Source organism: Tinamus guttatus, unplaced genomic scaffold (assembly GCF_059628265.1).
Source record: "Tinamus guttatus ecotype Peru unplaced genomic scaffold, ASM5962826v1 Tinamus_guttatus_pri_ptg000304l, whole genome shotgun sequence".
Taxonomy (NCBI): domain Eukaryota; kingdom Metazoa; phylum Chordata; class Aves; order Tinamiformes; family Tinamidae; genus Tinamus; species Tinamus guttatus.
Genome location: NW_028288838.1, coordinates 286,464 through 299,941, shown reverse-complemented (window position 1 = coordinate 299,941; position 13,478 = coordinate 286,464). Strand labels below are relative to the sequence as shown.

The 13,478-nt window shown below is 41.1% G+C and overlaps 1 protein-coding gene across 3 annotated transcripts in view; it reads left to right on the top strand.

The window, feature by feature from the left end:
• Nucleotides 1–13,478, top strand: part of APC (APC regulator of Wnt signaling pathway) — an 87,344-nt gene that overhangs the window by 14,514 nt on the left and 59,352 nt on the right. For 2 of the 3 annotated variants that reach the window (XM_088528161.1, XM_088528158.1), the window contains exon 1: nucleotides 5,695–5,764. The exons of the other annotated variant lie outside the window; for it this stretch is intronic. The gene's annotated coding sequence lies outside the window, so the exon portion shown is untranslated. Of the gene's footprint in view, nucleotides 1–5,694; nucleotides 5,765–13,478 lie in introns of those variants that run through there. 3 annotated transcript variants of the gene reach the window in all.

The window sequence follows — 13,478 nt, the reverse complement described above, 5'->3', positions numbered from 1 at the left end:
GAGAGAAGACTAAAAAGAAGATTGTCAAGCAAAAGGTAAATATTCTGCTAAAATAATAGAGCTTCCATTTGTCTAAGTGTCATGGAGTTTTGGGAGTGGAACACAGGTTCTCTGTAAAACACATGCAAACAGGTAGCCTCTGTGTGTGTGTGTGGTTTTTTTTTTTTTTTTCTTTCTCTCTAACAGTGGCTTTTCAACATAAGCTTACCAAGAAACTGAATCTGCTCATCTGTTTGCATGTATAGTTATCCATTTGTTATGAACAGATGTGAGTGTCGTAACTTGTCATGTCTGCTAAATATTAAACGTAAGCAAAATATGACTTTGTAAGTCAGGCTGCTGTAGGTGTTCTAGGCATGCGCTCAGTTTCTTCTTTTGGGTCTGACTTCGCTCTGGTCTTTGAGCAACTGACAACTGTGCAACCCTGCGTGAAAAGCCAAGAGCTGTGTTACAGCTAAGGATGAAAAGATCTGGTAACAAAAGGTTAACTTGTGCAGCTTGGGCAGATCCAGAGCACGGCAGTCTGAGAGGAACATTTGAAACATCAAATCGTCAGTCTTTCTCTGTCTATTCCACCTTCTACTATTCCATGGCAAAGATGGGAAAGAGAGGAGAAATGTCTATGAATAAGTGAATTACTGTAAGGAGAGCTTTTGTTGAATTAAAAATAATTTTAAAAAAAAAAGGTATAGAATTATTGAGGTACCCTGGACACAGCCTTTTTTAAATGAAAGGTGTTCAGTGCTATATGCCGCTTTCAGTAAAGTTAACAGATTACTGAACCCAAATTAAAGAGAGGATAGAATATATGATTACAGTCTTGCAAATGGGCTGAATAAGCCTTTATTTTGCTCGAGATCTGGATTAAGTGGGTGGGGCAAGTACATGAATTTTTGGAGTAAAATAAACTAAACTTGAAGTCAGCTGTCTGCTTAGCTGATCACTGTAGACTGTCTTTTGGTAAGCAGTATAGACAAATGATAGTTTTCTAGCTCTCATGTGTGAAAGACATTTTTTTCAAATTTCTGTAGAAGTCCACCTTTCTAGTGGTTTGAATGAGTATCATCCACTTCCATTTTCTTATGTCTTTAATTTTTTTCCTTCCTTTTATGTTGTTGCATCAGAGGCTTTTGAAAATGACTTTCTTCATTTAGAAAGAAGTTTTATGAAAATTAATGCAGAATGTTAATATTGGGTAAGACAAAGACATCTGAAGTAAGTTTGAGAAGGAAAGAGCTGAATTTTCTTTTGACTGTTTCTCTGTTGCATTTCATCAGAAGACCTTGCAATATAGCACAACACTGATCTGACTCACTACCTCCTGGCATCTTACAGAGGTGAGGCCCAGGAACAATTTAATTTTATGATATTTGAACAGAAATATTCCAAGATAAAGAACTATACTCTGAATAAGTATGCTAGAAATGGGACCTGGCAAGTGTATTACCCTTTAGTATTAGCAATAGTGTTAAGGGAAGGTGAGAAAAAAGCATCAGAAGTAAAAGGAGGACTGGAAATGTAATAAAATATGCAGCTGTTTAGGAGGAAAAGAAGATGCATGGCATGCCTGGATTACGGAGTAATTACAGCACAGCTATGGTAAGCTACATACATGTGTGACAGAACTGTGGCAGAGGAAACAAAGCAATACAGTGGAAGGATACTGTGATGGTCTTAATTAGAGGATGAGGAAGCCATACTTAATGTAACATGAAGTTAGTGTCAGATGGGGTTCATTATGCAGTGAAGATAGAAGAATGGGTAAATGGATGGTGAAGCTTGCTGGATTACTAGCTTGTTACGAAAACGCCTTCCATTGTTGCTATTGTACTGTTTTTAGAACATATATGGTTAGTATTACAAATTGGTCCAAGACAAATTAACACGAGCAGGGAGGGATGTACTCCTTATCCCTGTGCAAAATCTTGACTTAAGTTGCAGTGAGAAACCTGCATATAGATGGAAAAAAATAGTAAGAGGGAAGAACGCCTGAGGAGGAGATGTCCTTCCAGACAAGAACTGAGGAAAAGCAAACAACAGAGAATATTATGTAATAAAGGATTTAAAGAGCAGGTGATAGCACTCTTCAAATCTGACTTATTTATGGTATAATTAAGCTGCATGGATATCTCTGCTTTTCTTGTTTAACTTATGTTGCAGGTCTTTCCTGTGGTTAACTCTGAAAGGACAAATGTTTTTTCTTGTTAAAAACTGTTTATGACACTTACTTGGCCACCCTATCCCTTTCCCCCAAGATGCAACCTGATGTTAGTTGTTTTGTAAAATTTGTGTTTTGTAATAGTAAGTGAAGTTCTGAAGACAAGATCTTAAGTTGCCAATACTACGTGTCACATTTGCAAGTAATGCCAAGCATAGTGCCTGGCAACAGAGAGAATTTAACTCATTATCCAACCCACTTGCTGTGCCTAGAGTCTCTGAGGTAGTTAGCACTGTGCATGCACAATGGCTAGTAATGAAATATCAATCACTTTAAATATATGAAGTGGTGAAAGGCGTTGAGAGAGAAGGGCGCTGCTGCAGAGAGTGAGGTTGTGAAGGCATAGCAAACTGTCCCATTTATGGTCAAGTTATCTAAAAAACCCCCAAAACAACAACAACCACAAATCTCCAACAAAAAAACAACTCTTGCATTTTCTGTTGCAATATTCCTAATTTTATGAAGCAGATAAATGTTGGGGGAACAACCTTTATGTTTTCAGAAACATGTGGACCGTAATTTGCTGAATGCTTCTGTTTAGCACAGCTTTGTAGCTGAGGGAGACAAGTATGGGAGTTAAACAGGATTATGATTGGATTATAATAAATGCCTTAAGATTCAGAAATGGTGCTGGACTTGCATCCAGCATTCTATGGAAAGATTGCCAATTCCTCCTCCACAGCAAAAAACAACAACAAAAAAAAACAACAAAAAAATCTCATTTAGCTGTTTAAGAGCAATGTGTGAGGTAAAGTACAGGGATCTGGGCTGAAATAATAAAAATAATTGAACTGTGAATACTGAGATAGAGGTGATGCTTTCAAACTCTAAACAAACTCTAAAATCTTGTGTTCCTAGGGGTTCACAGTTCACCTGCAAATAATTTTTTTTTGATGTGGTACACGTATGTAATAGATTTATCCTGGATTTTGGCAATGATATTTTTCAGAAAATGAAGAGGCCTGTTTGTTCTTTCTGCCAGATTAGAAGGTAAATAGCCAAGAGTAAAATTAAGTCTAAACAAGACTTTTTTTGTCTCTGTAAAATCCTGCTCTGTGCTCTTTTTTTTTTCTCCCCCAAGAGACAGTTTTCATTTTGTTTTTTATTGAAATGCTGTGTCGTTAGCAGGCGGGGATTGATCTCTTCTCCAGAACAACTACTGAACATAAAACACAACGAAATGGCTTCAGTTTGCACCGGGGGCGCTTCAAGTTAGATTTTAGGAAGAATTTCTACACGTAAAGGGTGGCGAGGCATTGGAAGAGGCTGCCCAGGGAAGTGGTGGAGTCACCGCCCCTGGCAGTGCTCAAGAAACGTGTAGATGAGGCGCTTAGGGACATGGTTTAGCAGGCAGGGTGGTGATGGATTTATGGTTGAACTTGGTGATCTTAAAGGCCTTTTCCAGCCATAATGATTCTGTGATTCTATGGCCTTTCAGAGTCACAAGGAGTGTGGTGCAATGTGGATGATGACTGGAATACATTATAAAGCTTTTGATCTCTGATATTCCCTGTTTGGATTCTAGAAGGAGAACTGAATGTGAATTAAAACAGTAACAATTCTCAGTTTGACTGACCTGATTGGAATATAGGTCAGAACTCGTATTCCATCAATGGATAATCTAAGTGTTGTGAGCTATACGTACACTTGAGCTATACTGACTTCAATTTTAGGACAGAGATGCACAACATCTAGGAGCAGTTAGTGTTGCTTTTTTTTGTGTGGAGAAACAGTAGCATATGATCAGAGTGGTAAAGCGTAGATCTAATGCAAAACTAGGTTCTAAACTTTAAAGACTGTCATAATATTTAATGATGTAATTTGATAGTCTCTTAAAGCTGAAGGATTATTAACTCATAGTACAGTCTGTGCAAGTCTGAATTTGAATTTATCAAAAATCACAAGGATGCCAATGATAGCTGTAACTATTGAAGCTGTGTAGCAAACACGAAGTGTGAGACATTTCTGTCATTTTCACACTCGGCAGTTCCTAATCCTATCCCCAGTTTACTTTGTTTAAAATGGTTTACCCCTTGAAGATTGCATGTGACACCCTGTTTAAGGTAACAGGCAGCATATGCTACACCCCCCTCCTTACTGTGTAAGGCCTTTGGTGAAAGGTTAGCTGGCCGAGAGCATCGTTTATGAGACTGGAGTGTTTCCTTGTCCTGGCTGAAAAGAAGATCCATACAGTGCATGCGAAAAGCAGCTCACTGTATTTAAGTATCTGTGGTGCAGTTGCTTGTATTGCCATGCAGGCCCGTAGTGCCTTTAATCTCACTTGGTCCCCACGAGGCACCACGAGGTATCATGAGTCTAAGTCCATGTGAATCAAAGAAATGATTATCAGAGAAATGAAACTTCCTTGGGCATGAAGGGTAGATAGCTCGTTAAAAACACTTATATCCTTATGTCCACTTGCATGAGCAAATAGAGACATAAATTGTGTAGTAACATGACACAGGGAAGGGCATTCACTTGATTAGTTCATAAACGGTTGCAAATTTTTCAGCCATATTTTGGCTAGGTGCTGGGCCGCACTGCTCATAGATTTACTGTATAACACTTCTTCCAAAGAATACAGACTAATTCTCTGCCTTTTTTTCTTAACAAAAAGAGTTTTGTATAATAAGTGGATTTAAAAAAAAATCTCCCATTTATTAACTGGCATCTATAAAGCCTGTTGTAAAGAGTAAATGTATGCCACAGACTTGAGCAGCTGAAGTAGGGCAGGCTTTTTGCTGTCTGTATTCTGTAGTGCGCTGCTTTCCCTGGGCTCTTGCATCTCTTCATTAAGAGCTCCTCGCATCTTTACCCTAGGAGAGAGGCGTCAGCTGTGGAAGGGCAGCCTCAAATGGGGTTCTGAATTGACTTGTTCGTTCCTCTATCTTTGGGATTTTTCTCTACCCGTCGTCACTGATCTTGCATTTCCTGTTGTATCTGGTGTAGTTTTAAGTGCACGCATCTCTGTTATAAAACTGCTGACTAGTAAGAACAAACAAAAAAAGTCTGAAAAGCACATGAACATGGTATTTGACTGAACTGTGATTACACTAGGTATACTTACAGCTGCATTTTTAGTAAGGAGTAACTGTATGTTTAGAAACCCTGCAGTGTGTATCAGCACTAGCTCCCATATCTGCAAAACCTTTTCATTTTTTCCTGGAACCCACCACTATCCCAGCTTCAGTCCTTACATCAGTGCAGGAGCTTCTTTGCAGCCGTGCACAGTATCCGCTGTCTGTCTCGCGGTAGGTGAAGGAGAGAGAACAGAAAATCTTCCTGAGTTATGTCCCCCGGCAGCGTCTCTGCGCGGGTACATTGAGGCCGCGCTCTACAAGGGGGGCTGAGTGCTGCGTTTATGGAGAGCCGGGGCCGGGGGCGCGCGCGGCCTGTGCGGGGGCGCGCGCGGGGCCCCGCCCCGCTGCGGGAGGCGGCGGGGCGGGGCGCGCGGCCGGCACGTGACGCGGCGGGGCGCGGCCGGGCGGGCGGGGCGGCGCGGCGCGCAGGGCGGCATGGAGGAGGCGCAGCGGCCGCGGCGATGGCGTGAGTGCGGCGCGGGGGGCGCGCGGCACCGGGGGGCGGCCGCGGGGCGCGGCGCGGCGCGGGCGGCGGGCGCGGCGCCCCGCAACAAAGCGCTGCGCGGCAGGTAGCGCGCGAGCCGCCGCTGCCGCAGCGCGGCCCCGCCGCGGGGCCCCGCGCCGCAGAAGTGCATTTAACATCACAAAGAGCGGCCGGGCCCGCGGTCTAACCCGAGCGCTCGCGGAAATCTTAATAAATTATGTATGAAGCGCCGCGTCCTTCCTCGCTCTTTGTCACATAGGCGGCTTTTTATTCTAGTAATTAGGTCATTGCCGTCAAAACGCCCCACTGCTGCCCAAGCGTAAGATAGGGCGTCTTTCCTCCTCCTCCTCCTCCTCCTCCTGCTCCTCCTCAAAAAGGAAAAAAAAAAATATCTAGCGAACGGTCTGGTCATTTTCGTTATTCGAGTCGGCATTGGAAGTGCCTTGCATCCGCATCGGGCTCAGGCGCTGAGTGTTAGCCCTAGGGAGCGTCTTTCGTTTGACAGCGTTTTCGTCAGGCATCAGCAAAACCCGGTTCTGAGCCGTTCGGCGTGGATGGCCACATAGGTGTAGCAGGAAGCAGGCAGCGCTTTCACTGGCGCGGAAGCATCTTCAGCACATTGCTGTCATTATGTGAATAATACAGCATGGATTGGCTTTGGGTTTTACATAATTTTTCTCCCTTTTTTTTTTTTTTTTGCGTGGGAGGTGCTCCTTAATGTTTGTTCTACTAATTATTACCTTTTTTATTAGTTCTATTGCAATTAATAGGTTTTTGATTACCTTATCAAAACTACAGTTCTGGGAAAATACCTGTAAATATAAGCACTGAAAGTAATTTCCTAGAAGCAGATTTTTCTGTGTTTTTAAGAGGACTACAAGAAACTGGTAAAATATTTTTCCTCCTCTTCAGTTCTGTTAAATACAATGATGTATGAAACGGCTTTGATGAAGAAAGCTCTAAAATGCAGGTACTGAAATTCTAATTTATATTAAACATCCTCTCAATGCATTCATCATGTTGGCCATATACCTGCTCTAGGATGGGTGTTATAAATGTCTGTCAGTGAGCTACACTCAGGACAACGTTAAATTTTAAAATGGTAGTTGAGGACTTACCAGTTGGAGTACCTGGGGTCAGAAAGCATCTGGACACTGGATGTTTGGTCCTGTAATGTCTTGCATGTTTATCACAGTAGCTCAATATTAGAAGATGCACAAGATGGCAAAGGCGCTTTGGCTTCCTCTTCCCCAAAAGAAAGACAATGACAAAGCATGATGGTGATTGCAATGATTATTCTGGTGATGCTTCTTCCTTTACTTTCTTAGACCTTCAAAAACTCTTGGTATTATTTTGTGTAGTAGGCTAAGTAGCTGCTATAAGAAACGGCAATCTCACCCTGAAAAATGGCAACATGAATAAAAGACAGTTTTTCAATTCTTTAAATAATTAATAATTGCAGATTTTCCTAAAGATTGCTCCAGAAATCCACATAATCGTATTTGCCAAAATATTTGTGGAAACTGTTGGTTATGATAAGTGCTCTGATATATGCTGTCATAACAGACACTGTAATTATTAGTATATTATCAGCATGATCTAAAATAGCATTTGTTGGAAATGACTGTCTAAAATTGATCCCTTTGGCTTACAAATTACTAAACGGGAATTATGTGTGTATCTCAATTCAGTTGGTAGAATGTGTTTGTGTTGATGAAATGTGATGAAATTGTGTTAAAATCAAGCTATGATGCTGATGATATGCTGTGACAATAGGTTGTTGCCAGTAAAAACTTTCATCTCAGCCGGTTGTTTTCCAGCATTTGAACAGGACCTGTGTGAACAGATGCTGATGTTTTTCCGGCAAGGCAAATGGTCTTCTGTTTGCATCAGGTGCTGAAGATGACCCTGACAGATAACCCAATGTGGAAAGATATTTCCATATTTTCTTATTTTAACATAATATCATTTTCTTTTTTTAAATTAAAACCAATTTATTTCACGTTAATGGTATTAGTTTGCCTTGCTAGAATGAGAGCTCTCTCTTGGTGTTTGAATAGCTTAGATTTTCTGGAATTGGACAACTAGAAGAAGAAGAGAAATAAAAAGTCAAATGTAGTGAGGACATACACAATTGGCTGTGAGTAGCGAAGACGATCATTGTGAAGAATGAGTATGCAGGTTGTGAATCATCCCTGGTCCAAGTTATGATTCAAATGGTGTCTAAACGGCTTTGTGTTCAATATAGTATTTAAATGCAAATCGTGTTTCGTATTTTCCCAGTCGTATTCAGAATGCAGCATGACTAACAAGCTAGGGAACTTCCCAACGCAGAATTCTAAAGGAAGAACTGTGATTTTCTTTTTTTCTCTTTTTTTCCCTCCCTCCTTGACAGTGTGATAAAAGCTCCACTTGACTGTTCATAGCCTGGAATGTATGACTTACCCTCTTTCTTTGGTGTTATTATGATTTTTTTTTTTTTTTTGAGGAGGGGTTGTTAATATTTTCTAGTCAAGTCTTAAATGCGGGATTGTTTCTCGTTATAAGTAAATACAAAAGCATTCGTACTTGACCTATAACAAGCAAAGCAATTCAGAGCTCACATGAGCCTGCCCTCACAACTGTCCTTCTCCTACTGCTCTTACAGGATGCAGAAAACATGGAGCGTTTATTATTTTGGGGCCATTATGTGCCAAGTTACAGACTGCTTAGGGAAAACAGATCATGTGTCCACTTGTGATGATGGTTGGTGAGTGCAGGGCAAGAATGTCAACTGGGAGGACAGTCACTGCTAGGACAAAGTGTATGAAATTCTGCAATATCTGCGTTCCAGGGTGTTGCTCATTGGCCTGCGACTAGCAGAATTTTGGCTGTCTTTCAAAAGTTCGTGCACCATAGGTTTTGCAGCATACTTCCTGTGTTATTGAACGTAAGGAACAGTATCCCAGAATCTACCCATGGCTCTGTAATTTGGTGGGAGCGTTAAACGCATATGACGAGGGGAGGCATAACTCCTACCCTTCCCACAGTCGAAAGGATTTGGGAAGGTCAGGTATATTAACAGCTAAATGGTTCATTCCACTGTGCAAAGCTAACCTTCATGCAGAAGTAGATGGAAAAATAAGGAGAAAATCCTCTCCATACAGCTGTTAGGTTTAAGTAGGGGAGGCACGGCCTTGTTTTCAAGGATTTGACCTTTTCATACGTTTTATTAGTAAACTGATAACAGTAATGACTTTTAATCTGGACCTTGTTTTTCCTCCATGCCCTCCCCTCTTCTTCTCCCTCCCGTCAAAAAAACAAACAAAAAAAACCCCACACACTCCAAAGTAGGGAATTCAGAGGGCACCTAATCCAGGGATTATCTTTCGATACCACTTCATGAACAACTTCCAGTTTTCAGTGCTTTGGACGTTAAAAGGATACTGTTATAGTATTGCATAAATTGCAAGCCACTTTCTGATGTCGAAGTGCCCATTGCTAAAACAAGCTCATGAGAAAGTTTTCAGTGGTGGCTGTTTTCCACTCCTTCCTGCATCCCTGTGGTTGACGCACATTATCACTGAAGGTACCAGGTCTGTAATGCTGCTCTTCTCTTCATGGACGTTTTCCTCACTGTTTGTGCACCCACGCAGCCTAGATGTAAAACTAAATAACTTCTTTGCTGCTTGGAAGTCTGAGGATTTGCTCTTTGATGCAGAGAGGGGTAGGGTGAGAAGGTTAGCAACAAAAGCCATTTTATTAAGGCATAGGCTTGCCACCAGGTGGAAGTATCAAAACTGTTCACAGATATGCTGGAAAAGGCAGATATATGACTTTTTGCACTCTCTGGAAGGAGCCAGGATAGTGGGTTCTAATCACCTTCAGGGATGGAATATTTGGCAGTGATTACTTAAGGGAAGTATTAAATAGTACCTACGAAGGCTGAGCATTTAGAAATTAACAGGCCTGGAAAACTGGCCCCAGGCTGAACTGATAATTTTTTGACGAATTATTAAAACAGCAAAAAAGACTTAGGAGAGAGATGCTGATACTTTGCTGAAATTAAAAAGAGAGAAGCAGAATGACATCTATATGTAAGCCATTGAACATTCAATCTGAACTCAAGCCCCAGTCAGCATCATGGAAAAGCTGATAAAGGATTTGCTCAATTGAAAAATTGAATTAATGCAAATCAGCGCGGTTTGCTATGTTCAAAATAAGTATGGCCTAGTACATACAAAATAAGTATGGCCAAACTTCATTCTCTTTGAGGTTCCCAGTATATCAGAGAAGGTAACCATGTAAGATTGTACATTTGGAGCTAAAATTAGCGAGTAGGGCTGGCCTACCTTGGAACAGCTGTGCTGTGTATTGCCCCTGCCTGTGAGCCCTGCCCCTCTTTTGCATCTGCTCAAGTAACAGCTGCTGAACCACTGTGGTTAATGGCCCAGTGTATTAAGTTAAACCGACACCTCTTTCAGATTACCTTAGTGTGGCAAGTGGTGATCTGCAGTGGTTGGGCAGCTGCTGCCCCAGCAGCTGAGCTCCTCCCTGGCTGGGATCTGGTGGAGGTGGCCAGGGGACAGCTGGGGCTGTGGCCAGCCCAGCCCTGGCACTCCTGCAAGGCAGGAGCCGTAAGCCAGGGGCTTTGGAAAAAACTCCTTGAAACGTGCTAAAGTAATGAGTAAGTAGCTAGTTAGGAAACATCAAAAGTACGCTTTAGTGACAGTGTGGTCTGTCACCACATACATTTCTTTTTTCCTCCCGAATTCAATGTGACGTGCTCTTAAAGCACATCACATTCCCCATCAGTCACCTGGGAGTGATGGCAAAAATCAACAGAATGGTAAAAAGTAACAAGGACAAGATACTTAGCTTAGTGCAGGGTAGTTGGATTCTCCTAAGTGACTTGGTTAAACTTCCTCATTAATCCTGCCATTTTTTTTTTTTTTTGCTGTTTGAGTGGTTCACAGAGTAGAAGTGAAATATTTGTCTTGTTAGTGTTTGGATTCTCATTAATATAAAACTAAGAGTGTTGGTATTATTGTCTATCTTTATTGGGGTTTCGGACAAAAAGACCCAAACAAAATTCTTGATTCTTAGCTAGTTGTGCCTGCATAATTTTCTTAACGTAGAATGTATATCTAAATCTTAACAGTGCATTTGCATCAATTCAGGCAACTGTTTTTGATTTTAGTATGTCAAGGAGTATTCACCTTGAATTTCTCCTTTGATATATGTATTCATGTAAGCTGCTGATTCAGTAGAGCGTAGAGAATTTTTTTGTCATGATTTCACCTCACTTTCATAGGAGATGGAAGCAAAGAAATCTTTAATGATGTGAATACAGGTCAGGGAAGTCGGAGACCAGGACTCTAGATATTTCTTATTGGGCAAGCCTGCATCTCAAGAGAGTTATTTCTTGGAGCAATAGAGGTACCTGTGTTCTTCTGTTTGTTTCTGAGACACTCTGCAAAACGAAGTGTGGAGTGTAAAATGGAGCCTGACCCAGAAGTAGAATAACTAATTTCCCAACACTGCGCTGTTTTGTATTTCACACATTTTGCTTTGGGTCAGGTACAGTATAAAATAGGTATAAGAACCAAGAATTCAACATCCTTCTTTCCACCTCAACTCTCCAGGGTAGGAGCTTCATACCTGTAGAATCGTACTCTCAATTGTTCTCATTCTCAAATGTTGTCTCAATTAAACTGATTTTGGCCCCTTGAATTTTGAATATGCCTGTGTGTGAGTATGCAATGGTAACTTCAGCACAGGGGGCCAAGTGTAAATTTTTTCTTGCTTGGCAGCAAGGGAAGGAATAGAGGGGCTGTGAACTGTGTTTATCTGAAGAGGTTCCCAGGTTTGAGTCTCTCCTCATGACAAGTGCTCCGGCCACTAAGAAATGACAAGAAATGGGTAGGAAGATACTATTAACTTCTCTTCTTTTGCTGCTGCTACCACTTCTGTGTTTAAAAATTCCTTTTTTTTTTTTTTTTTGGTAGCCAGAGGAATGATTTTTGAGCATAAATCCAAGAATTTGGAGATCTGAGCTCTAATGTGTGCAAGTGTCAGTTCGGGATTACTGGTGGGTATCTGTTTCCAGAGGAGAAGCAACTTTTGGCATATATATTCTTAGAGGCATATACCTAGTTGGATGCTGAGGTGAATGCCCCAAATGGTTGTTGAAATAAATTTATTTCTTAGGAATCTACCCAAAACAGTTAGAACAGCTAGTGAGTGTCTCATTGAGCCTTGTGATTGCAGTCTGAAAGCCAAGTGCTGAAAGATGCCACAGTGCTCAGCACTGGAGAGCCTAGCTGGCTTTGTTGTCATCACGTGTTACCTATGGCTCTTTTTGAAGTGTAATGACTTTATCTTTTGTGAAATACTCTGACATTTCATTATTATAAAGGACACTGAAAAATGAGGTGGAGAAAAAGATTCAAATGCGTGTAGAGAAGCAATTTAGTTGTAATTGAATAGTGCCGATATAATGGATTGTAGGAATTAAAGTAGCTTGTGTTTGTGCTTAGGAATATCAGATTGGATTTCTGAGTTAAGTCTAGTTCCTTCCTGTGCATTCAGCTTGGCAAGGATATTTCTGAATTTATAGCTTCTAATGGAAGTTTACAGTGTACGGTCATTAATGACCTGTTCATACCCATTTGTTCCATGTCAGTATTGCATTTTAACATAAATATTTTTCTCCTCCTTAGGTGTTTTTTTTTTTCCTTCTGTAATAATATTTATAAGATGTAGTTACGTCCTTTCAGCCTTTGTTTTGCTGAAGCAGCCGTGTCTTGCTCAGCTAGTCACTTCTCCTATAAGAGTCCTTCTATTCTTCTGTTCACTTAACATCTTCCTGTGCACCCACTTACATTCCCTTTCTTAGTATGGTTCACCAAAGCTGTGCGTAGTGTCCTTGTTCAGATGTTACTTATATCTGTAAAATGGTACTGGTAGCTTCAGGGGTTATGTTTGCTTTCCCTGTGTTAGTATGCGGTTGGTAGTGCTCTGGCTTGTTGGCTGACTGGTAAGGTCGAAGTTAGTCTTCTCTCTGCTTATTACTTCTAATGGCAAGATACCAATTAACAGGCTTATCTCTTTTTAGAGATTCCTAAACGAACAACTTACATTTCGTGTTACTTAATTTCATTCTGTTCCTACTGTTCCCTTCTTTGGGTTGTCAGATTCTTTATATACTGTGTTCCAGGCCTGTGGTCTCCTGATACTTCCTGTATTTATGATGTCAAGCTTTGTTGCCACTTCTAGCACCAAGGTTGATAATGAAATATTGAGTAATACCTGTCACAAACTAGTACTTCGGGAACTTGACTAATAATCTGCCTCCATCCCAACAAATCTACTTTCAGCACAACCCCATGGCATCTTGTTAATTTCTTAATTATTTACAGTTTCCTACTGATCTCTATCATAACCTTAGTGGATTTTACAAGTGGCATCATTTCAAATGTTGTACCATAATAGAGGTGGTAGATTGGATCTGTCATTTCTGCAAAGTAGTTTGCTGTGATAGTCCTTCCTTTTCAGGGGCAGGAGGCTGCCAAGAATCATCTTGGAGGTTGAGGAGGTTGGTGTCCATTTGCTGCTGAGGAGTGCTGTGCTGTGGTGGAGTGAATCCTGCAAGCATCTAGCTGGGAGAGAGCTGGCATCGCTGAAAGCAGGGCATGCCTGCCTGGCCCTTGGTGCA